General features: G+C 31.5%; 1 protein-coding gene across 3 annotated transcripts in view; it reads right to left on the bottom strand.

Moving 5' to 3' along the window:
• LOC130447457 (ephrin type-B receptor 1-B) overlaps positions 1–26,038 on the bottom strand; it is a 779,444-nt gene that overhangs the window by 553,524 nt on the left and 199,882 nt on the right. The window lies entirely within an intron of this gene.

Raw genomic sequence — 26,038 nt, 5'->3', positions numbered from 1 at the left:
ACTACTTCTTCTTGTTTATTGTCGTCTTCCTTTTTTTGCATTCTAGTTATCCCAACTTCTTGTTCTTAATGTTGCCTGATGGCTGTTTAGTTCTAAATATTTATTCAATATTTACTTATCTTAATTTTTCAGTACTTTTTGAGGTAAATTGCTATCTTAAAGAAGCCACAAAGTAGAAAGGCGGTACAAGTAACGTTACATAGGAAGAAAATAATTAGTATTAGTAAAACTTTTTCCAATCAATATTAAACATACGCATTTCAGGTACGCAAAGAAGTTATGTAGTTTATAAAACCAACATCAACGTTTACGATTAACTAAGAACAATTCAACAAAGCTTCAAAATAAAACAATGATTAATCCGTTCTACAAATAAAATTAAACATTAGAGTGTAATTTCTCTCATTTTAGTGAAATCACCATTTTCTAGAAATATTAAACTACGTTACAATGGACAAAGTAATTATAATTAAGAACAAAACCATTGTTCTTTCTGAAGTATAATTTTCTGTAGATGCATAAACAATGATTTTTCTTGTGAAAAATTTGATAATAATGACTAAATGAATGGTAGAATATTTATACGAGTAGAAATGCTTATTAATATTTTTAAAAGTAACTTAATTTTGTCAAACTCAAGCTAAAGTATTGTAACATTTGAAGTGTTTAACCCAATGTAAATAATTTCTTGAGCTTGATTTTTTGGTAACGTTATGACTATATTTAGAGCAGACTATATCAAATATTTCTCTAAACTAAGCTCTTTTACGGAAACCGATAATACAGATATTCAAATTACAGAAATTTTGACAGGAGTAGTTGGTTTAGTTCATATAGAAATTTCTAGTCGTGTTAAGTACAGTGTAATGATGATCATGCTTTTGTAGACAGAACAAAGCGGAGAACATCAAGGAGATCAACTGATCAAGATAGTCCCTTCAAGCAATTACCCCTGCGATAGAATTTCCCATCCAAGTGTAAACCTTATGACTAATGGTTTGAAGAGAAAAGTCAACCTGTTACTAAGCGCATTAGTCTTTTCCTATCGTCTAGGACTAGGCTTCCTTTGACTGAGGACCTGTATCAACGTTTAATTAGTTGTAGAAAACTACCGTCAAAAGCATAAAGGCTATTGCCTATGGTAACTGATCACTTCTATCATAATTAAATTCCATCAAACATGAGTGAGATATGATCCAACGCAGTTAATACATGTTTAAGTTACATGGCCCAAGTAGATATTAATCACACCTCTTTGTTGATATCTAGACATACCTGATGGATTTACAAGCTCATTTTTTGAGTACGTGTCAATAAAATTAAGGTCAATAAGCTTTTTTTCGGTGTAGCATTAAAAATTTCACTGATTATATCTAGTTGAAAGCGAAATAAACATGGATGTTTAATTTAAAGACTGGGGTGGAAAGATTTGCTTATGACATTTAACGACCTACGGCGCAGATTGCTCCGAGAAGCTTCGAGGAAGACACATTTTTATGAAGTAGATGAATACGATTTCATTGTGAAGCAAGGGAGAAATCTCTATGGAGTAGAGGTCGACCACATCGACGAAAGTTAGAGTGACAATCTGGAGCCAAGATGAGGAGGAACATAGATCAGGTGATAGACCTATTATAGAAGAAAGAATAAGAATGAATATTTTCAGCGACACAATATCAAACGGCAGCTGAAAGAACAGTTGGTGAGTTCGTGAAAACAGAAAATTACCACCTACATGTGGTGTATGTTTTCCAAGAGTTGACTATGACTGACTCGAGCAATTTTGTGATGAAATTATTAGACAATATGTATACAAGATTTATCTAAATAGTCCAGGCCGGCTAATATGGAATATTTAAGAAATAAAAGAACATACCACTTGAGGCTCTCCAAAATTCCATAGATGAATTTTATCAATTCTTGTCTTTCAGCTGTTGAATATGGACAGTAATTTTATTCCACACTTTCGTTGAATTCTGTATATTTAAATTGTAGAATAAATTCTCAAACAAAATAGTTTACGTTTCCCATTGCAGATTAGTGCCCTTTTGTATCTTCACAATGTCAATTGTCATTCATTTCCTGAAAAGATTTCTTGGAATATAAAATATAAAAGGGACTCAACAAACATCGTTATAATGTGTCCCTATACAGAGCAGGTAACTTTTGTGTTGTTAAAAAAATCCTTAAAAAGGATTATAGTATATGTCAACCTTAAAGATTAGTCACTGGTTAGGTGAAAAAAATAGACGGACCATTGTGAGTAGGTGTTTGCCCAAATTCTTATATTACAGTATAATTTTTAGGCCTGAGGTAAGGGATAGATAAGGGAGTTTCAAATTGCATAACATTTCCTTGAAAATCTAAGTACATACATAATAGAACAGATGTTTTATAGTTTATACACTTTTTATTTGTGATTAAATACAATGAAAACTTTGGGATAATTTAATATAAGAAGCGGATCTTTAAAAATGATACTTTATTCTGGATTGAAAGAGTCTTCTATTCCCTGGTCCATAAATTCTAATATCAATCAAAAGATTTCATTGAGATAAACTGATTTTCTCATTTTATGTTCATCAAATAGATAAGGAAAATTTATGAATCCATTTTATTTCGTAGAAATAATTTATCAGTGTGAGTGGTTAACAGTATTTGATAAGATTCGTATAGCTGACGAAACAACTGGATGAAGGCTTTCTACGAAATAAACTCGCACATAGGTACCAGTTTATATCGTTTTATGGTATGTTATTTCGACCAGATTGTATCTTATGAATCTGTAATATGGGTAATTTGACAATTTATGAAAATTTAACTATAAACAAAATTGACAATAATAATAAAAAAACTAGTACGCTATTGATTGGATTAAATCGTAAACAGTAATTGGGAAATAGCACAATAAATAATCTATATGATACCAAGGTATGTATTTACGCTGGTGAAGAAAGCCATTTCTTCTAGGTGGAAAATATTACTCTGGAAACTTATTTAAAATAAATCTAAACGAAAAGTTTTTTTTATATTTTTCGGTGAGTAATTCGTAACTAAGTTATCGCCTTCATAGTCTGAAGGGAACACTTGACCCTGAAGAAGATACTAGGTTGTCGAAACTCGTGTCAGTATAAGCAATTTGTTAAGTATCAGTAATTCGTAATCGACATATCGACTTTTTTCATTGAAATAACAACATATAAAAAGAAAATTGTAAACATTGTCTTTTTCAAATACGTCAGTCAGAATGAATTTGGTATCCAGAGAATAAGGTAAATAAGGTAATAAATATCAGTCTGCTTCGTTATTGACACCAGCATAAGCATTTAGGCAAAGTACGTCGACCGAACTTTTAATGATAGTTATATATATATATACGTCATTATCAAAATATGATATTGACACTGGCAATTTGCTTATTTATATTGATCTATAGATCACCTTCATCATGAATATCAAAATAAGGATAAAATCAACTTAGAACTTTGTTCCAATACGAAGAATTAAATTTTTCTTTGGTTTCCACATCTCAAATATATAGCGGTAATCAATTAAATTTATTAGAAATTACAAAATAGAGCTATAAATTTTACTTATATTATTTAGATCTTTTTTATCATTTATAGCTTTTTCCTTCTTATGAATGTAAACCATTTCTAAAAATTACCTTTTTCGTGTATTAGATTCCGTTTCAACAATTTTTGAATCTTTATAATTGAATTTGTTTTTTTGATATTCCATGGTTTGTTAATGCAGTTCTATTTTTTTTTGTCGTATTGATGCAAAGAGGATATAGAGCCAAAGTGAAAAACAATTTCAGATGTATTTTTGAGACAACGAGAAACCATGTGAGGAAGAATAAAAACCAATTCGAGGATCTAACAACTTATGGAGGATTAAGACGAGTGGAGTACCGTGTCCAGGGCTATTTATAATGATAATACGAGTAGATGATGTATTGAAAGAAGTGGATAATTTAGTATTATTCGTTAAAAATGAGGAAAAATTGAAGCATCATTCATTAACATGGAAGCAAGCATTAAAATTAAGTCACTTTGATATTAATATGGATAAAAATCTGTTAGGTAAAACTAGAAGAACTCAAAATGGAAACATGAAATACAGTTAAAACAAGTGAAGAGTTTCAGATATTTAGGAATTGACATACAGAGCGATAGAAATAAAAAACAACACCAAAATTCAGCGGATATGAAGTACATGCGCAGATTCAGAAGTATTACCAGAAAGAATCGAATAAGAAACGAAACAATAAGGGGAGACATGACAATATAAGCTGTCAAAGGAAATTGAAAACAACAGCTTAGATGGTTTGTAGACAGGAGCAGGAGAAATTGAAAAGAGGATATCCAAAACTCACCACCATCATAGACATACCATTCTCTTTTATCTCTATATAACCACTTACTTCAAATCATAACGGAACTCCACGCCTTCTAATAGATTTTCAAAACAAAAAATATAACGACACATGAGGAAACATATAAAATTTTTCCAGTACTCAGTTCTAAAAGTAATTAAGAAATCTCAAAACCACCAACAAACATAGGGTTTTTAAATTTTTATTGAGATAGGAAATTATTGATTACAGAAGTAAGTAACTGTCTTAGTTTATCATACGACTTATTATAATTGCACACTCGGTAAGTCATAATCACGAAAAAAAATCTTTTAGCGTATGTGTCCCATCAATTTTAAAATTTTGCATTTGTTTGTTCATCTCCTCGAAAATCCTCCATTCTTTTTCATTTCTCCAAAAATACGAAAATTCCCACTCAAAAACTACTTTGGTATACGCGATTGTTGTTAATGTATTCAACTACATAGAAACTCTTGTAATATTTCAACCTTTGACAGAAATTTGCCTAAGTGCGATCGGGGTATAATCTTGTCGAACTTTCTCGGATGTAAAGAAGGCATCCATCACATTTTGAAGGGAGAACCAAACAATGAAGTTAGCTAATAAATTTCAACACTTCATTAACTGACGCTTTAAATACGTAATTACCAAAGTAATCATAACTCTATGTGCACGATCGTATACCCGACAGACAAATTTTGACATCGATCGTATATGGGTTCATTAAATTAGAAAATCCGCTTACAGATGATTAAACTGAGATCAGAGCTTTGACTTCTTTCTATTAATTGTCAATTATAACGAAGCTCAACGGTGTTTTCCTAATTTAGAAAATGATCATTATTATTGCTAAATACATTTAACAAATAAACTATGAAAGAGCTTTTCCGATACTGCAAATTTTGACCTGCATTACCGAATTTACAGAATCAACAAAAAATATTTTATTGCCAATGGTGAACGAAAATTTTCATCTATTTGATTTTTTCATTAATTTTCAAATATTGTGAGCAATTCGGAACAATAATAACAAAATTGGAAAAGCGAAAAATCCCTTGTATTGATAATACTTATAAATAATGAGTCAATGAAATATGGAGAAAAACTATGGAAGGAACTTGTCACCTTAATCCAGAAGATTATAATATCCGGTATACATGAAAAAGAAAAGAAAATGGGGCCCGACAATTTTAGAAACATTAGAAATTCAGTGTTAAAACTTTTTACTAAAATCATAGTGGGTAAATTTGAGGAACAGATTCCAACGTTGGATGATCAGAAGGGTCAAATAATAAAAAAATCAATACAGAAAAATCAGCAAGCCCATGTTGGTATATTTTTTAAGCTCGTAAAAGTCATTGCTAAACTACAATTGAGAGACGTATTGAATATTCTCGTGAAGAACATATTTCATCCATATCAAAATATTATTGAAGAGATCAGCACCGTAAATATAGCAATCAATAAATCCAGAATTATGACAAGGATACGACAGAAAGACTGACTGACTTCAGCCCAAGAAATATTCAAGCAATTGGACACGGCCGCGGAAGCATTAAATAATTAAGATCCTCCATTTGAACAGCTTTTATTTTCTCTTAATAATATTTGGGTTATCAATACAAAATAATATTCTCTAACTTTTCACTTCTTAGATTTTTTTTTCGTAATAATTTGTCTTGATTTTAGCTCTCTTTTATATGAAAAAGTTTCGACCTACTTCCGTATTTATTTTATCAATAAAATCGAAATATCAAAAATATGTAGAAGTGATCAATCAATTTATTCATACTTGCATTGAAATTTGTGAAATAGACCTATAAATTTCACTTAAATGTCTTTTTACCATTTATACTTTTTTTTGTTCATATGTGTGTGAACCATTTCTAAAAATTGTCCTTTTCGTGTATTTTAGTCCGTTTTAAGAATGTTTTATTCTTTTTAATTGATTTTATGTTTCTGTGAGATTTCTAGGTGCGTTAATGCAGTTTTATTATTTTTTTAATCATATCGATGACCTTTTAATCTATTTTCTAAATACTGAAGTGTCTGCCCTATGTAGACAGCGTCACAATCATTACAAGGTCCTTTATATGTAATATTACTTATTTTGTTTTTGGATGTTTTTTATTAAAGTTTAGTAAATAATAAATCTACACATTTCTGAGATCTAAGAACTAAAGAAAAATTTTCTTGTTAAAACAGATTCCTTTGATAGAAACCTAAAATCAAGTCAAATTATCACGAAAAACGAAATAATATTTGGATGAAGCCAAAAATTTAGATATTAAATTTTATCACGGATCTCTCATGTTTAACTCTTCTTCTGTAGCTTAAATGGTTATTATTAAACCTGAATACATAGTATGACAACAATCGTCGATTAAAAACTAGAAGACTAGCAAAAGCGAACGAAATGAATAAATCGAACGAGCCGCTGTTTTTTTTTTCTATTCGACTGCAATAACCGCAGGACTAACAGAAAAACTAAATTATCTTGAATCCGAGAGATAAAAAAATTCCAGCAAAAATTAAACGTTTCGATTCAGTAATTCTGAGTGTGACGAATATGAAAAATAAAATGAGTCGCACAGGATTATTGGCTCTTTTGTAGATAGAGCTCGTTATTATTCTTTTTTAGTCCGATGCGATTTTGAGTGTTTCAGAGGGGATTTATGAAAATTTATTGAAATTGTATATTTACATATTTTCGGTACACCGAATAAAAGGTTCTTAAGATTTATGAATTCAGACTGGAATTGAATTTAATTTCATTTTACGAAAGACAAGCTGGTGATAAGATCATTTTATGCTCAGAAGTTGGTTTTCACAATTCAATAGTTTATCCATGGTAGTGAGGGTATCAATTATATAATTTCTAGAATAAATGTTCATTATTTTTTGTTTATTTTTATAATGACGTGTTGTTTTTGAAAATATTTTTGCACATTTCGGATCAATTTTGGCAAAATATTATTTGACAGTGAGAATCTTAAACTAGTTGAAAAACAAGTTTTACGATATAGGAAATCAATTAATGATTATAAATTTTGGATCACTCAAGTTTTCTTAATTAATATATCACTCACCTTAACGTATTGTTTTCTTTGTTTTTGTGTGTATTTTTATAATTAAAAGTATGTTTTCAGTATTTCTTTTATTGTATTGATGATTGTTTAATCTAATATCCAAATATTGTAACTTTTGTCTTACCTATACAATTCTATACAATGTATGTAATGTTACTTTTTTTGTTAACTGCTATTCAGACTATCAAAATATCATAATAATATCTTTTACTATGAAGTATTCTAATTCAAATAGGGGAGAAAGGTTTCTGTGGTTTAATAAAAACAGATATTTTCCACATTTCAGAGTGATGACTGTTAATAGTATATTCAGTAACATGCGTAGACCCAAGTGATGTCATTTTTAACTGTTATAAGCGTCCGTCGTGCATGTTTCGTATTTGCGGCGAGTAAGGGCGATAAGTGTACAATTATTTCTTCTTATTCCCGCTATCAAAAATAAATTACGAAATTAAAGTTTTTCTACACTTGAAGAATCAGTTGATGCATTCAAATCACATGTTTTGGAGGTACCTCAATCGGAATGTAAAAAATGCTTCGACAATTGGTTCAAACGCTTGCAAAAGTGTATTAATCTTAATGGAAAATATTTTGAAAAACAATAAATCCATATTCAGTGAGAAATATTTATTTTTGTATTTCTATCTCAAAGTTTAAGTAGCAAGCCTCGTATGAGATGTAGTTAAAATGAAAATTTTTACATTCTATTGTCGAAATTGATACAGTCGTGGAAGAAAAAATATTTGATACTCAGACATATATGGGAGGAACCGTGTACTATATTTGAATTAATAAGAAGTAATAATTATTATTGATCGATGTATTACAAAGATAAATTTTTTACTTTTCGGCAGTGAAGATTTATCAACAACCTCTCAGGTGACTGAGCAGAGGCAATGATGTGAAGAAAAACAGGTAATGATGCCTATACACAGCAGGAAGAAGAAGAAGAAGCTTTATCGTTTTCTTTTTTGCTTTTATAAACGTGGGTACAAGAATTGTCAATATCTCGACCAATACCGAATTGAAAATTTTTTAAATCACATTCGTTGACAGTCAAATAATCCATGCATTGTTTTATTCCGTTTCTAGTTTCCGAATAATTACAAATACGAAAATCACTACTACCAGTAGTTTACCTCGACTACCTGAGTATTATTCTTGTTAAGAGACCACCAACCATAAACTTAACACTTGGGATTAAAACGTGCACTTTAATCCCGTGTAATCATACACTATTAACGGTTAGGTATAAAGCAGTTACGGCTATAATATTGTTTTGTTCTACTGCTGTTATTTCAAATAGAATTTGTTACAGTGACAATTATTATAACTATTGTTCGTCTAGACTCGTTTCCGTGAACAAGATTACTTGATCAACAAGAATTTAAATTAATGAAATTAGCAAATATGCCAATTTTGGAACAATTTGATTTAAATTTTACTAAATTAAAATAAAATTAAAAATATAAAAGGAAAAAATTGTATCACATTTTTATTTGATTTGTGCCTTTATTCTACGTCTATGAGCTCAAATATAAAATGGTTTAACTTAATACGACATGTACAAAAAAAGTACCGCAGTTTTTCGAATTCGGGTATAAATATTTATTTTGATTAGTTACTCTCTTAACAGCAACACTAATGGCCCAGCTTTGAAAAAGAAATAATAATTTTAGTATGGTTACATTAAGTTGCTGCGGAAACTCAGCTGACTACCTAACGAATCTCCATCTTTTCCTCTTCTATAACTTATTTTTAAGCATTTCTAATCCAGAACAGGATTTTTACTCTTTCTATTTTCAATTTTGTTATTTCTTCATGACAATCGATTGTATCAAACCAAGTTATAGATAGAGTAGATGTTCGATTGTCTCTTTTTCTCTTGTGTTAACATTAAAATATGTAGTGATGAAAATCACCTTTTGGATTGAGTGCTCCGTAAATCTTTGATTCCTGTGCATATTTTAACAATTACCACTTTAACTGCCTTTTCGGTAACCTTTCCCCACTTTCACTTTTGGACAGCTTTACTTTAGTGTCACGAATCCAGGAGAGTGCCTCGTTACAACGCATTACGACGATTATGTTGTTTTTGATGCTTTTTTTTCAAGACTGCTTGGCTATCTGTGTAGATTGTAAGGTTTCTTCTTGATTTACCATTTTATCTTAGTAATAGGACTGCCTTCAGTATTGCAGACATTTCCGTTTAAGTGATATGATATCCAGTGTTCAGTCTGTACGATTTCTGGATGTTTGGTTCCTTTGTTTTACCAACTTCTGAATTTCATTTTTTGAATTCGCAATTTATACCATGTCTTCAGCATAAAAGTTCAATAAATTTCTCAGTTTAACTCGTTCTAAATTTTTATTTCCATTATTGTCTCTATCTATCTATCTATCTATTGATTTTCTACTATTTTATCCATAACCAAAATAAACAGTATTGGACTAACTGTATCTTCTTTATTTCATTGAAAATTCGTCTGATTTATTTCTCCTATCTTTATCTGTCATCTTTCTATTTCGTATATGCTTTCTATCAACATCACTTTTACTTATGTGAGTATTTCAATTTCTTATGAACATTTCGTCTTCTTTTCTAAATATATGTGTGTTATTGCTAACTAAACCAAAACCTTCCGTCTAAACTCTGCCTTTCCACCTTCTGAAATTCTTATATTTTATAGACGTAAATTGTTTCAGTTAAACATATCAATCTGAATTATTTGTTCTTCTTTTTTTGGAAATGGGTAGTATTGCATTTTTCTTCACTGTTCCGTTTGTGTTTTTTTAGGTTTTGCACATATTTTTCGTTTTAATTTTCTTCTTTCTCCTCTGTTTTCACTCTTACTATTTCATATTTTGATATAGTACTATGATACTTATTTGTACATATATATATATATATATATATACATATATATATAATATTGCTTCTATACTTTTTGAAAAGCTTCGTATTCCTGTTACCTGTTTCTTATGTTGTATTATTTTCTTCTTCAAATACTTACCAACTTTCTGGCTTTTTCAACTCCTCCATTTATTAAATTACTCGTCTTATGATATATATTTTTTTTCTATCTTCTTCTGTACATAATTAATACAACGTTGATTCTCAACCCCTCCTTGTGTAATGAGATTCAGTGGCACATGCTAAAAATACTTGTTTACTAGTATTTTGGATCTAATCAGTATTTTGTACAGTAATTAGAGGAGAATACTCGTTGGATCGTGTTGGATGATTGATTCCATGTCTGTTTTGATATTACATGCGAGGGAATGGTATATATGAAAGTCCAATATCATATTCAGAAATACAAAGAAACTCGTTCCCTGGTTACAATTTTGAGTGTAACAATTTTTTATGTATTAGTGGTGATTGTTTTGGAATATGTGAATACTTTGAATTTTTTATGTAACATGTAACAAGTCTATTTGTCTTTATAATGATTATCTTGTATATTTAAAGGCACCAATTGAAATTATTAACGTTTTTTTGATGTTATTAATATTTTATTTACTTTAAACTCCATAACATATTTATCTAGGGGATGTAGAAGTTTTAATATTACTTCAAATTGCTTTTAAATTTCACTAGCCAGAGCAAACGTCAAAAGCAAAGGAGAATTGGAACTGGATTCGTTTAATGTATATGAAATTTAAATCTCTTTACGGTTTTCTTTTCAAAATACGTTGTGCAGTTTATGTAAATATAAATGTAATTTTATAAATATCCAAATTATTCGAGCATTAAAATATTTTTCAGATATATACAATCTCGTAATTATGATTTATGAAGTGCAATCATCATTAATTATAACGGTAATCATGTCGAAAATTAGCCTAATTAACACTCAACGAATGCGTAAAATTGTATACAAATGGCCAAAAAAAAAGAGTCATAAGTGTTATATTTATTTTGGGTTATGGAATTTGGTTCTATTTTTTTAAGGTAATAGATTGAAAGTCACTGTTTTGAAGAAAATTTTTCGAGAATAATTGAAAATACCGCTTACAGATTCCCTATTTGTTTCCACACTTTCAGCCCGCCTTTGAACCTCAGAAAACTAAGTTCTTGTTTATACATTCATTTTCAGAAAAACAAATGTGCTTATCAACACCTGTTATTGTATACGATGCATACGATGAATTCGTAGTAACTCTATACCACAAATGAAACTTTTCTTATTTCTATATCATTTCTATATCATTAACGGCTTAGTAACTAACAAAGTTAATCACTTAAACTAAATGGAGGGGATTGTGCTTCTCAACTCTAGGTCTTGGACGACTTTTTCTAAAAATTGTATGCCGTAATTGTTCCTTATTTTTGGCTTGCCACCTTCTATCATTTTACATTGCTAGGGCACATTTCTATATTGTTTGTATGAAAGCCATTCTTTGATTTACGAATTGGTGTAAAATATTTTTCATCGTCCATAACAACAACTGTCATTTGCAACATATATACGCCTTGGTATCCGTGCTAACAGATTCGGGGTGTACCTAGGACAATTTCGATTTTTTTTCTGGTATTTTTAGCCATTTTTCCTACGATACGGTCCTCTTTGATATTCATGCGTTATTTTCTTACGGAAACCCTGACTCTATCTTTTGTTTTACTTACCAGTCTTTCTACTCTTTATCGGAGTTTTCCACTTTTTGGGAGGTTCAGATATGATATTACTTTTTCACATTCGGCTATAGCATGGTAAATGCTTCTGAATGAAGTTTTAAAATATGTGGTTCTTAATTTTCAATGATATTTTCTTTATCACTCAACAGAAGTAACAATAAATAAGATTTCAACAAAATTGTTATATTTCGTGTTAATCTGCATTTCCGCTTCTACATCTCGAGTGCCTGCTCCAAGTATATCTTGAAAAGCATTTGCGAGAGGCAACACCTTTCGTCGCTGTGAACTCATCAGATAAATCCCTGTTTGTTGGACTGCTTTTATGAACATGTTTGTGATGTTTGTTCAGTTTGCTAAGAGGTACACTATCATATGCCTTCTGCAGATCCACATATAATAAATGGATTTCTTCTCCTCTTGCAGTTTCATTTGTGTAATAAATATAGGTGGTCGTCTGTGGATCTGCCGTCACTAAAACCGGTCTATTCTTCCGCCTTACGTTCTGCTACTGAGGAAATGTGAAGTAAATATTACAAATCCGCTGGTAGTTCCGAAAGTGAAACCAAGAAAGAAGGAATTGAGGACATACCAATAAGATTTCCAGCTGCGACATGATTACCCTTTGAATAATGAAACAACAGTTTTTTTTCAAAATCCGACATGATACACTTAGCTATTTGGTACCTGGAGACTTTTTTGAAACCTCTTGTAGCAAAAATTACTATCAGCCACTTCGTCTCAGAAACTTGCAAAGACATTATCAAGGAACTCATTCATCGTGTCTCAAATTCTTTTTATTTTTCCATTAGCATATAATTCTAAAAATTTCAGTATTGTAGTCTTGGAATGATTCCGATATTTCCCTTTCATGAATACGGTTCAAAAAACATCTTAAATACTGTTTGTGAGCATTTGTGAATTTACCTGACACCGCATATTAAATGATTTATAGGAATAAATGTATTTCACTAACAAAATGATACCACACCAAACATATCGAGGCATGGCCGATGGGGCATTTGCTAACTTTATTATACACGGATGTGTGTAGAAATAGAGAGAGAGATTATTTAGAAAAAAGGAGTGCTTTGATCGGATCTAAGGGGTAAATTGAGTAAACAAGTTATGATAATGTAAGTAGTATTTATCTAATGTTTGAAAAGGAGGCTTATGGTTTAACCAGTAACTTGTTTCCTATTATTCGAATTCTGTAACTTATATTTTTGTAAATTATTATAAGTTGGAAACTATTTTTGTCGTTTTCACAGTTATAGGTTTGTCAATCGACTCAAAATATTTTTAATCTCTCGCAACAATAATTTATGCAATAATTAAAGTGTGTCTGTAATATTGGGGAGTGGTTTTAGTAACCATAGAAGGTACACGTTTTCAAAAAGAAATCTCGGAAAAAGTTTATTTGGAAATTAAGGAATCATAAAATCTTAAGAAAGATACTCCCACACACATAATAACAATCTCGCTCAAATTACAATGTATACTTCCTTTAATAATTTACCCTAAGCTTAATTACATATGCGGGCTCTCTCTTTATATTGCAACGGTCTAGCCAAATTGCATTTTAATGAGCCACCGTACACGAAAAAAATTAAAAGAAACTATTTTCGCACAATACAACGAGGATCACTTTATAATGGACTTAGAATAAGTAACGGATACGAGAAAGAACTATTTATTAAGAAAAATAAAAATTAATTTCTCATTGTCATTTATATACAGTGCTTTTTAGATAAAAGTATCCACCTTTAATAACTTTTGTAATACTGGTATTTAGAAAAAATCCAAAAACACGTCAATTTATATTGGAAGGGGCAAGCATTATGGCTTATTTAAACTTACTGGAAAAGCCACCCCCTCACCCCTAGCAGCATCCCCTTCATTTTTTTAAATTACTTGTCATATTTTTTATGTAAAATTTGGATACTCCTCTTTGAGCTGATTTCAAAAATGTATAATACTTGTAGGTTAAAGTGGTTAGTTTATGAGATAAACAATTTTTCTTTTAAGAGCACAAATTTTACTTATTATTTACTTTCACCTTACTTGCCTGTACTAAAATGGATTGTACAACAGTTCAAACTCTTTAATCTTTTTAACTGTGCTATTTATTATGAAGTTACAATAAGTGTTCATAATGAGTACCATTCACTTCCATACAATGGTATAATCTATTTTGAAATGCCTCTCTGACATTGCTTAATTCGGCTGGATTTAATTATCGACATTCATTTTCTATCCTCTCTCATAAATCATCCAGAGATTCTGGTTGGGTAGCATAAACTTTTGTTTTTAAATACCCCCATAAAAAGAAGTCTAGGGGTGTTAAATCCGGTGACCTAGGTGGCCACTCCATCATCTGCCCCCTTCTACCTACCCAACGAGCGGGGAATGTTTCGATTAAAAATTGTCGGAGAGTTTGTGGGGGAGCTCCGTCTTGTTGAAATACCAGTAAATCTTCGGAAAGGTTATCATCATTTTCTATTATTGTTGTAATACGTGGGTCAACCCCTTCCCTGAGTAACTCAAGATATGATTCACCATTTAAATTTCCGTTGATGAAGAAAGGTCCGACAATGTGGTCACCTAGGATACCACACCTGTATGGAATTCACACATAATATGTGGATCACTTTCAGTCCAATATCTACAATTATGCCTACTTACTAAGCCATTTAATGACCATGAGCATTCATCAGAAAAGCAAATATTGTTTAACAATTGTGGATTGTTATTGATAATTTGCGTCATTGATTCGCAAAACTCTAGACGACGATCAAGTTGACAATGTCAAACTTTAATAAAAAGTAGAGTTTTTTGTTGTTTGGATTTTTTAAGTAGAATAAATAGCACAGTTAAAAAAATTAAAGAGTTTGAACTGTTGTACAACCCATTTTAGTACAGGCTAATAAGGTGAAAGTAAATAATAAGTAAAATTTGTGCTCTTAAAATAAAAATTGTTTATCTCATAAACTAACCACTTTAACCTACAAGTATTATACATTTTTGAAATCAGCTCAAAGAGGAGTATCCAAATTTTACATAAAAAATATGACAAGTAATTTAAAAAAATGAAGGGGATGCTGCTAGGGGTGATGGGGTGGCTTTTCCAGTAAGTTTAAATAAGCCATAATGCTTGCCCCCCTTCCAACATAAATTGACGTGTTTTTGGATTTTTTCTAAATACCAGTATTACAAAAGTTATTAAAGGTCGATACTTTTATCTGAAAAGCACTGTATATATATATATATATATATATATATATATATATATATATATATATATATATATATATATATATATAGGTTTGCTAATATTTACGCATTTTAACAAGCTCTAAATCGATACAATTCAAGCATATTTGTGCCGAGTAATCTCATAGATCCAATCAGTGTACAAATTCTGTGGTTTAGTGACATAAACTACATTATTATCAAGTATTTTCTATAGTGAGAGAGAAAGAGTATTGCATGTGCCGAAACGAATAAGAGTCAATAATAATAATAAGAATCATAAGATTGGACAAAATCCGGACTATACGCTGGGTGCATTAAGAACCCAGTTGAGACAATTTCTGGCGAGTCTTTGAAGATGTGAGTGGTCTCTTGATGTCGTGGTGGAATAAAGTGCCGATTCTATTGAGATGTTAAGGGCGCTTCTTTTAAATTTGCTCATTTCATCACCCTCAATCACGATCTTTTGCATTTAAAATTCTCAGTCTTCTTGAGTCTTTGTATACACAGCCTTTTTTAATTGGTTCCAAACTCTTTGATGGTTGATGCCCATCTGCGAAGTCTGAGCAGCTAACATATCGACCTATCTAAATACTATATTAATTGATTAAGAACAATAATTACATAGCAGAGACAGATTTCTGAAAGTATACTTCCATACAATGTTACATAAACAACTAAAGCGTGGATATTGACAACTTGCTTTAGGCAGCAACTGGAAGCGTTTGAGATATGGATTATGCGTAGAATGCTCCAAACATCATGAACAAGACAAATTTTCAAAGAAACAGTTATAAGAACCATGATGTAGAGTAAATTGGAATGTGAAGTATATCTGGATAAAGAATCTGAGAGTCTGAACTGGGCTAAGTTTGCAGATTTGAGACGAGATGGCGCTGCAACGTCATCAACTAACAGCTGTTACGGTCTAACAGTTTTTTACGAATAAATTGCTTCTCTAAACAAATCAGTATAGCCGAATCCTTCGTTCAGAATCAGAATCAGAGTTGTTTTTTTTAAATTTTACGTAAAACGTGTGGTGTTTTCAAGATGACCGAGATTAATGATTCCCGACCAAGAAAAAAATATGCGAAGTTAGGTTGCGTTCCGGTGACCATATTATTTGTACCCGCTTTACAATTTTTTGGATAAAAGGTTTCATATTATAAAGCTATTTGCAAGGTAGGTGACTCAATTATTTAATGCTGATGAAATGCTTACTCGCATTAAAATAAAAAACGATGTTTAAATGATTTTAAATGTATTCTAAGTCAATTTCCCTGTCGGTATGCTTCAGCAGATGAAACTTATCATCGACATTAGACTCCAGTAACAAAAGTACAGTCAAAACATTGGAACTATTTCAAGAAACGTGTTCCGTTTAGAGGCAAAAATGGCCATAACATTTTGGGATACCAAAGACGTTCTTTGAATCATTAGAATTCTTAATGTTTGTCGTGGACATGTCTTTGAAATGGGAGTTACATATTGTCACTTTATCAAAAAAATTTAGTTCTACGTGTTTTGCGCTAAGATCAGTTTCCAATGAACTAAATTTATCAACATCTATAACAGTTTATTATGCCTTTTGTGAGTCGCAACTCCCATAAGCCCTTCCCTTCTGAGGTACATGTAGTGCGACTCAATTTGAGTTGAATAATGGTTTTATTGAAAAGTGACTCCGCTCCATTAAACCGTCATCGTACATTAACAGTTTCAAAAATTGAGTCGATGGAAGATATAAAAAGAAAGACTAAGTTTCCTTACAGAGCTGATAAAATAAGTCTTCTAGTACTATTTTCAAATAATAAAAGGTTTAGGTTAAGAGGAGGTGATTATAAATAAAAATTTGTTATTTAACTGCACACCTCGTAGCATTGATATCTGGTTCACCGTTAATACCTGTATCAAAAGAACAGCCATGGATGGACTGGACTCTGCGTAATTCATAAATACTATTACCGTATTGGAAAAGAAAATTCCAGAGAAACGGGCTCATAAGCAGATGAAAAAATTTTCGTTCACCAAGACAATGGGCCTAGTTACAGGTCAGATTCCATAAACTACTTTAAGGAAATAAATAAGGATCTTATGACGCAGTCAATGCTAATACAAAAGTCTATTTTGAGATCAAAAGAAAATCATTTCATAAAAATGAATAGAAAGGTTGGACATGCGTTAGACCACTTTCTTGTCTTGATAAGCAAATTAAAAAATCATATAAACTTGTTTTTTTGCTGATTTAACTAGAAACTTACTGATCGAAGCATTAAAGCTTATCTTCTATGGCACTACTTAACAACAGTTCAATTATTGAAAATATTTGAGCCAGCTCTGGCAATTAGCGAGTCTATTTTTTCACACGAATTACTTCAAATTTTTAATCAACTGTTTCATTGCTAGTAAAATAGTATCTAGTGATGAATACATTTATTAGAGAAACAATGCAATAAACTACTAGATACTGTATAAAATAAGAAATATCGCAGACTAATTGCGTGTATTGATAGTAATGAAATCGAGTTAAGCAAAAGGTGAATGGGGACTATTTGTCATTTTTTCCTGTATTTACGAATCCTGTTGCTTCTAAATACTTGTTCTGTTTCATTCTCAAACTAAGTTCTATTAGAGAAACAACTCTAATTAAAAATCTTAATTTATTATTGTGCATATTGCTAGCATCGTATCTTGGAAAACACGAAGAATAAAAGCACAATTTTGTGGAAAATTAGGTGAGTGTTTCTGAAATTATTCTTCAGGTATCTTAGAGATTAATTTTAATTTAAAATTTTCTAAAGTATTAAAACAAAGGAAACCTCCAATTGCAAATATTAAAATAATTATATCACAAGGAGTTGTTGAAAACAATATGTTGCATTTGAAACTTCGTTTCTTGTTACAAAGATATTTCAATTATATCTCTCTTCGACTTCATAATAGTCTTGTATTGAAATATATATTCATTTTGTCTGCGGTCGTTTAAACATATAAACGATATTTTTTATTATGTTCTTTTTTAACGTCGTTTTATTCGGTGTACCTGTTTTTCTCGTCCTTCCTTCTCAGTAACTCTTCAAGGGCTTTATTGACAACAATAAATGGTTCGATAAAAACTGCACTAGAGCAATCAACAATAGGAATGCTGATGTAGCAAATGGCGCTCAAATTCTAGTGCATATATCGTATAAGCTTTGTTGTCTCGAGAAATCCCTACAAGTAGACCATAGATGCTTGCAAGTAATGGTATAATGAGAGATTGAAAAAGAAACTTCTCCATTGCCTTAATGGACGAAGATCTTCCTGGTTTGGCAAGGCTTTTATGCGTCAAAAATTCCATCGTTGACCGGAGAAGATGGGTCAATCGAAGTGACCGCAGAAGAGAAGGCGGACTTATTGGGTTGCATGTTTGCTTCAAATTCAACTCTTGATTCGCGGGAAAACTTACCACTCTGCCTCTCTAGAGTTGGTACATCTATGCAAGAAACAGAATTTCGACAACGAGATGTGGCAAAACTTCTCAAAGGCTTTAACATCAATAATTCTCTATAATATGAATGAGGTCTTCTCCCTGCATATTGGAATCTTTCTCAGGTTCAACCCATACCAAAAAAAGGAAAAAAGACGGTACCCAACAACTACCGTCCGATTGCTTTAGTCCCAGCCATTGCCAAGGTCATGGAGAAAATTGTTAACGAACAAATCTCGAGATATCTTGAGTCCGGGGACCCCCTGGCCTCTAACGTATGGACTGAAGCTATAGAGAAATACGGGGAATCCCGAGCAATCTCACTTGACATATTAAGGCTTTTGACAGGTTTTGTCATGACAACCTTCCAAATAAATTAAAATCGTACGGTTTGTCGTCCTCACTTATCGACTTAGTAGCTTTCTCAAAGACCGATCCATCTTACTCTGTTTTTCCTGTATATCAACGATTTACTTGACAAAACTGTAAACCCGATCTATAGCTTCACCAACAATAGCACACTGGTGTCGTTGATTAACCGCCTCAATTTACTCGGCTATTACCCAAATCAATACCGATCTTGAAAACATTTCGGAAAGGGAAGGAAGCAATCTGAATGAGTTTGATGTGTCTGATTTAACCAAAAAAGATTCACAAAAACTTGGAGCTCTCTTTAAGACCAAAAAGCTATATACCACGCAACAGCTTCTAATCCTATTCAAGGCCCAGATTTGCTATCTTTAGAATATTGCTCGCACATTTTGAGCTTGGCTTCCAAGAATACAGAAGAGAGCACTTCGCCTTATAGGCGATCCAGAGTTGATCAGGAGCTTGGACGGCTTAGAGCATAGAAGAAAAGTCGCTGACTCTGTTTTACCGATACTATCAAGGCAAATGCTATTCCGAGCTGTCTAACATATTCCCGCTTAGAGAAGTTTTGGCTCATGAACACCGAGTTCGCCTGCAGACGCCCAGAGCTTCACTTTATCGGAGCTCATTTCTCAGGAGAATTGCAAGCCTGTGGATTCAGATACCCGAGCACTACAACCTACAGAAGTTCAAGATCAATATCCACAATAATCTCGATACGGCAGGCCCCACTCGAATTATTTGAGTGTAAAAGGGTTCACATAAAAAAACTGTGTGGTCAAGAGGGTCTGAAAATTTATCGAGGTTCATGACATATTCATTCTACTTGTGGCGATGTGGGCGATGTGAGCTACTCTCGTCTCCACAACACACATAAAAACTACATGACCACGTCTTCTGAAAAAATTCACCAAAAAATTTGGCACCTCAAGCTCTGGAGAATGCTATACAAGCAAACCACCCAGAACCAAAAATAGATAATCACAAACTTAGGATACCAAGAAGGTTAATCAACTGCTTGACTTAAGGAATTCTCTTCATTTTCTTTGACTAAATTCAAAATTTTTCATATTTTATTCATTGATTTTGGTCGAAGAGAAAAGTTATGTGATACATAGTAGCTAAAGATGTTTGAATTCAAATATTCCGACCAAATATTATTGACTCGTGAATAATGTATTTTTTAAGTTAGGATATAAGGTGAATTTATTACGATATTTTTCTCCAAATAAACGGAAGATTGATTTTAATAATTTCGTGTGTAAATGTTGAATTGCATGCTGCACACCATACCTATAATCCGCAAACTATCAAGCAAAGTTTCGTTTTTCCATTTCATATTTAATTCCTTTTGTTGATTGAAGTAGCGGCCTATTAGTTACGTTATAAATTATTTTCCTCCTAATATTTATATTAAAAACTAAATCAATAAGTAATATATTGTATTAAAATCTGCACTATAAGTATTATATTGAGTGTGACCCGCCAATTTCTTATTTGATTCATCTTCCTTCGTTTCTAAATATGAACATGAACATGAAATACTCTGTTTCATAAACTGTACACCTCAAATGTCTTTTTCGCTAGTCCATCTTGATACAGTAGCTGATATTTCTCGAGGTTAACGGGTATGTGAAGCTTCCTTGCATATTTTCTCATCTTGTTGGCTACAACTCAGGTTTCTTTAAAGTTCGATTTCTCTTATATTTACCTTGATCCGTGAACCTTTGTACAATTATTATTTATACTAGTTGTAATATATTTCAAAACCTGCTTCACTTATATAACTCCTATGAGGAGAGATAAGCTTCCGGATTATACAATTCACTGAGAAAAATGTTTAAAATCTGGTTCTTAATAAGATACCAAATTAATGACAATACAAAATAACCGGTAAGGAATAGAGGTTTACTTCTCAGATTTAATCAGTTAACAAAAATACTTTTAGGAAGCTCTAGCCAACACAACTTCTTTAAATATGATTAGCAGTCGTTTTTATCGCTCAAGAAACGTAAAAATAGGAAAAGAAATACACGAAAATGTAAGTATCTTTAAATTTTTCATCATTATTCTATCGGCTGAAGTTTCAAAATTTCTGGCACTTGTTCGAAATTCAGTAAAGTAAAGTGAACCTCTAATAAACGCGAGCATAAAGGCAATCACGACTAAAAAAGTTTGTTGTTTGGGTTGTGCATCTATTAGAATTATCATTATTTCAATGGAAATCCACCACCAATAATTTTATTACTACTTACATCTTTATAAACTTTTACAAAATATCATAGATGCGACAAATATCATGGATACTTTGATATATAAATATCATATGTATTCTAATTTTAATGGAATAATATTGCTAATGACCATATTTTACAGCATAATTAAAAATCACGTCAACTTTTAAATTCGTAGTTTAATTATAAATCTGAGTTTATAATAGTTTTACTTTCACAGAAACACCCTGTATAATTTCAAAAAGGTCTGAAAACACTTAGCTATAGTCGTTGAAATACGTGAAAAAAAAACAAATTTAGAAACAGTTGGCGAAGAATATTTTCTACTATTCTATTGTCAAATTGAGAATCTTTGAAGGAACACTTATGTAGATCAAACGAGGATTGCTACTTAAATTTCAAGATATGGCAACATTGATGTGATTATGTCAAATTTGACATTGCTATCATAAAGTATGACATTTTCCGTGGTGAATAAACTCAGAACGTGTTGTTATACGAGTGCTATTTAAGTTGTTTACAGATACTTGAAATATTCATTTTGGTTAAAATATAGAATCAAATCGCGAACATTTTTCTTTCGACGTGGATTAAACTAATAGAACTATGCCGATCAATGGATACCGCACAATTTGACAATTGGTCAAAAAAGCTCGTGTTGATTGATGCAATAAACTGCTATAAAAATTCAATCGTAGTGCGTCTATAGTATCCTGACATGCGACTAATTATGGATCTATCTGTATGAACTGCAACTAAACAACAATCTGGTCTAGAAATATGAGCCACTGTTCCATAAGAGCAACGTAGAACGTTCGATTCTGAATGATACACTCGCATTTGTCCACGAGAAGTCAGAGAAACCAATCGCAGATGAGTCGATCCGCACCACGACAATACGAGCCTTTACACATCAGTTCAAACAAAAACGTTTTTGAATAGTTGAAACATCGAATTGATGGTCCGCCGTACAGTCCTGATTTGGCAACCAACGATGTCTTCTTTTTCCCGCAGATCGGGAATAAATTTCGACGTCAACGTTCTTTTACACCTAAAACAGTGTTTGATACATTAAAATCACATGCTTTGGAGGTACCTCAATTGAAATTAAAAAATGCTTCGACAATTGATTCAAATGCATGCAAAAGTATATTGATCTTAATGGAGAATATTTTGAAATACAATAAAGCCATATCCAATTATAAATACTTGTTTTTATTTGTCCATCTCTAAAATTTTGTAGCAGCCCTCGTAAATTCATTTAGTTCATTGCAGGTACAAACTTGTGGTTTTCAAAGTTCCGCCTCGTAACGTTTTGGTATTTTGTATATTATGTTTTTTTATCAACATGGAGAGAAGTGGCAAGTTGTCTTCCGTAACGAGAAATAAAGGTCATTTTTCTCTTTAGGAAAAGCAAACACTTTTAATGTTTTCAATACTTTTAAAAACAATAATTAAAGAGAAAATGAAACCGATTGTTTGCAATTTTGTGTGGAAGCTTTCTGGTAAATGAACCTCAGGTAACGGGGTGTATAAAATAAAGAAATTAATTCCTGAAAGCCGGATCTGGTCGTAAACCATTTATTCCAGATTATTCTAAGACGAATCATATATAATTTTTGTTTCAAGAATGGAATACCAACACCAGAATGAATTCATTAAAAATTAACAACGGTAGAGACTTGCAAATACCAAAAGTACCTATTGTACTTATTGGTAAAGGAATTAAATTCCAGATGAAAAAATACTTATTCTTAAAAAGCCCTAATGTTATATTTCTTTCATATTCGAAGACAGGAAGGGGAACAGAGTTTTATTACGAATAAAAAAATGGCAACCAGAAATTTTATTATTTAAATGAGATTTGGATTACGCACGCCATACTGTAAATAAAGTATAGGAAGACAAGCACATAGCAATTACAGAGCAGCACAGTTTCCACTATACTAAAATATCCTTTCGGTAATAATGGGCGTTTTATTCCCACATAGGATCAGACGATGGATTTGCCGATGATGGGTAGTTGCTCTTCTAATCAAAAAAGATTGGAGGTTATAGATGAAATGAATGCACATACCAAACGCATAGTGTTACTTTTATAGTAACAAATAGAATTGATTTGAAGTCAAAATAGGGATGAAGTGGCAAGAGCTAATGCTATATTTGAAATGGAGATTTAAAAATATTATTTCTGAACCCAGTACAACGTGATATGAAGGAAAATTGAATACAAGCCATAAACAATATTGGACAATTTGAGCCGTACGATTCTATCAACAGCTTTACTTAATTTACAAATAAATCTTACTAAAAATAAATCTCAAACTGTTTCAACTCCGTTAAATAGCTAATTAAGATTCCAAATCCAAATTATTTGATGATTTTCTCATGAAATGACCGCAGGAAATCTAAACTGGATACTACCTACATAATCCTTTTTACCTGCTCAGACTTAATGGTGCCATAAAGGATATTAACTGGGTAAATGATACTAAAATCCCGATAATTGGTTATATTCTTAATAATCTTTATCAAGTTGAACTACAATAAATACTTTATAAAACACTATATTTGAGTCGTTGAAAAAGGTTCGTACTAATCTCTTTGTGATTATGATTTATTTTCCCAATGAGCTATACTACTTAGAGCTAATCGTCACGATATGCCCTTGTTATCCAACACCGACCTACAACAAGCATTTTCCCAAATAGTTTACTGGAGCCATGAAATTACTTATTTTTGTTTTATCAAATAATGGGAGTCCGCAGCTTTTCAGAAATTTGTAAATGCGTTCCGGTTAAATTAAATTTTGTTTCTCGAATATCATTAGTTTATTTGCTTGATATTAATATTTTCTTTTGAAATAAAAGTTTTCACCATTAAGTACTCAGATCAAAGTGATGATAATTTATTACCGTAAGATTATTTTTATTGCACTAAAGGAATAACTAGTTTGTCCACAGAATTGAGTTGAGTTTTGGCGGGTTTACACCAAAGGAAACAAAACAAGAAACACGAACAAAAACTGTTTTCTGAACAAAAACATCAATGATCTTAAAAAAGTGAACTTGAAACATTTTTGTCTTTAAAAACTGATTTAGCAAAAAAACATTTTTCCATCTCTAGTCGCTAAATAAAAAAGATGAAAAGGGACAACAAGGTTTGTTCTTCATTTTTGTTTGCCTTGTGTATTACACGCGTCTGTCTGCGATAATTTCACTCAATAAGTTCCTATTATTATCAATTTGCCAGCTAAATAAATTCTAGTTGTGGTTCATCATTTTTATAATTATTTAGTAATTCAAGTCATTCAACTATTTTTCTAATTTTAACTTTTTTATTTTTTTAATTCAGTTGAATTAAGAAGAATTAAATTAAGAATTTAATTCAGAAGAATTAAATTGAAGATGAACTATGTAATTCAATTGAACTATGGAACTATGGGCGTAGTCTTAGGGTCGAGGATGGTGAAGATGTAGCACAATAAACAATAAAAAAAATGTTAACTACTTCAACTTACTATATATATATATATATATATATATATATATATATATATCAACAAAAAATATACACAAAAAAGTATGCAAAGCGTAAAATAATACTAAGTCGCGCGAGCGAAGGTCTAGGAGCAGCATAGCTTCACAGAGATCCAAGCTTTGCTGTCCCGAGACACAATGAGATTGACTTTCTTTTCGATTTAGATCATCTCGCCTGTGTTCGTGTAAATGTGTTGATTTTTCCTAAAATGTGTACCAGGTATATCGAGAAGTTATTTGCATGCTATTAACATTAAGGAGATTATAAAAGAAACGTACCTAGGAATTCCCAAAAAAAAGTAGCTTCAAATTTCCGGGGTCGAACAATTATTGTTTTATTGAGGAAATTGTTCGGGACAATGTGTACCGTATTGTGTATTTTTAAATGCCAGGACTGTAAAAATAGTGGTCACAAAAACAGGTTTAATAAGCAAGATATACTTAAAGAAATAAGTGATATACTTCAAACGTTCATTGTCGAAGTTGACTCTCCATTCAACCCAACTTCGTCAATTCTTAAATCAGTTAATAATTCTTAAGTACTGTAATGAACTCCGCTTTTTAATAAAGAACTGATCAAATATCTTTCTTTCTGTTTTGAAAATATTGTTTGATAAAAAAACCACATCTAATTACAAAGTCGGCAGCGAACATTATTGAAACAGAAACGGGATAAACAGCAAAACACTAAAAACAAATCTGGTTTGTCCAGATTAAATTTAATTTTTTTGTTAAATAACTAAGATTTTTCCAAAAAACAAAGCAAGTTTTTGTTTTAAAAACTGTCCGTTTGGTGTAAACCCGCCATAACGGTAAGTGCCACCTGAGACTAGTCTCAGGCTATTGTCTATCTGCGATCACATTTACAGTGACAATTTTATTATTTAAAATTGTTTTATTCATATAAATGGATTCACGTCAGGTTTTTTATTGTGGTGTACTGATCAAAAACGTGCAAAAAAGGGACGGGTGAAGAAATGGGTGGATAGATGAGGGTAGAAGATGCACAATAATTTAGAAATTTTATCATTCCATTAAAACATCCCATAAAAATTAATGCTGCTTATAAAGATAA

This window comes from Diorhabda sublineata, chromosome 8, assembly GCF_026230105.1.
Source record: "Diorhabda sublineata isolate icDioSubl1.1 chromosome 8, icDioSubl1.1, whole genome shotgun sequence".
In the NCBI taxonomy this organism is placed as follows: domain Eukaryota; kingdom Metazoa; phylum Arthropoda; class Insecta; order Coleoptera; family Chrysomelidae; genus Diorhabda; species Diorhabda sublineata.
The sequence above is the reverse complement of the archived record's forward strand: the minus strand, read 5'-3'. Positions and strand labels throughout refer to the sequence as shown.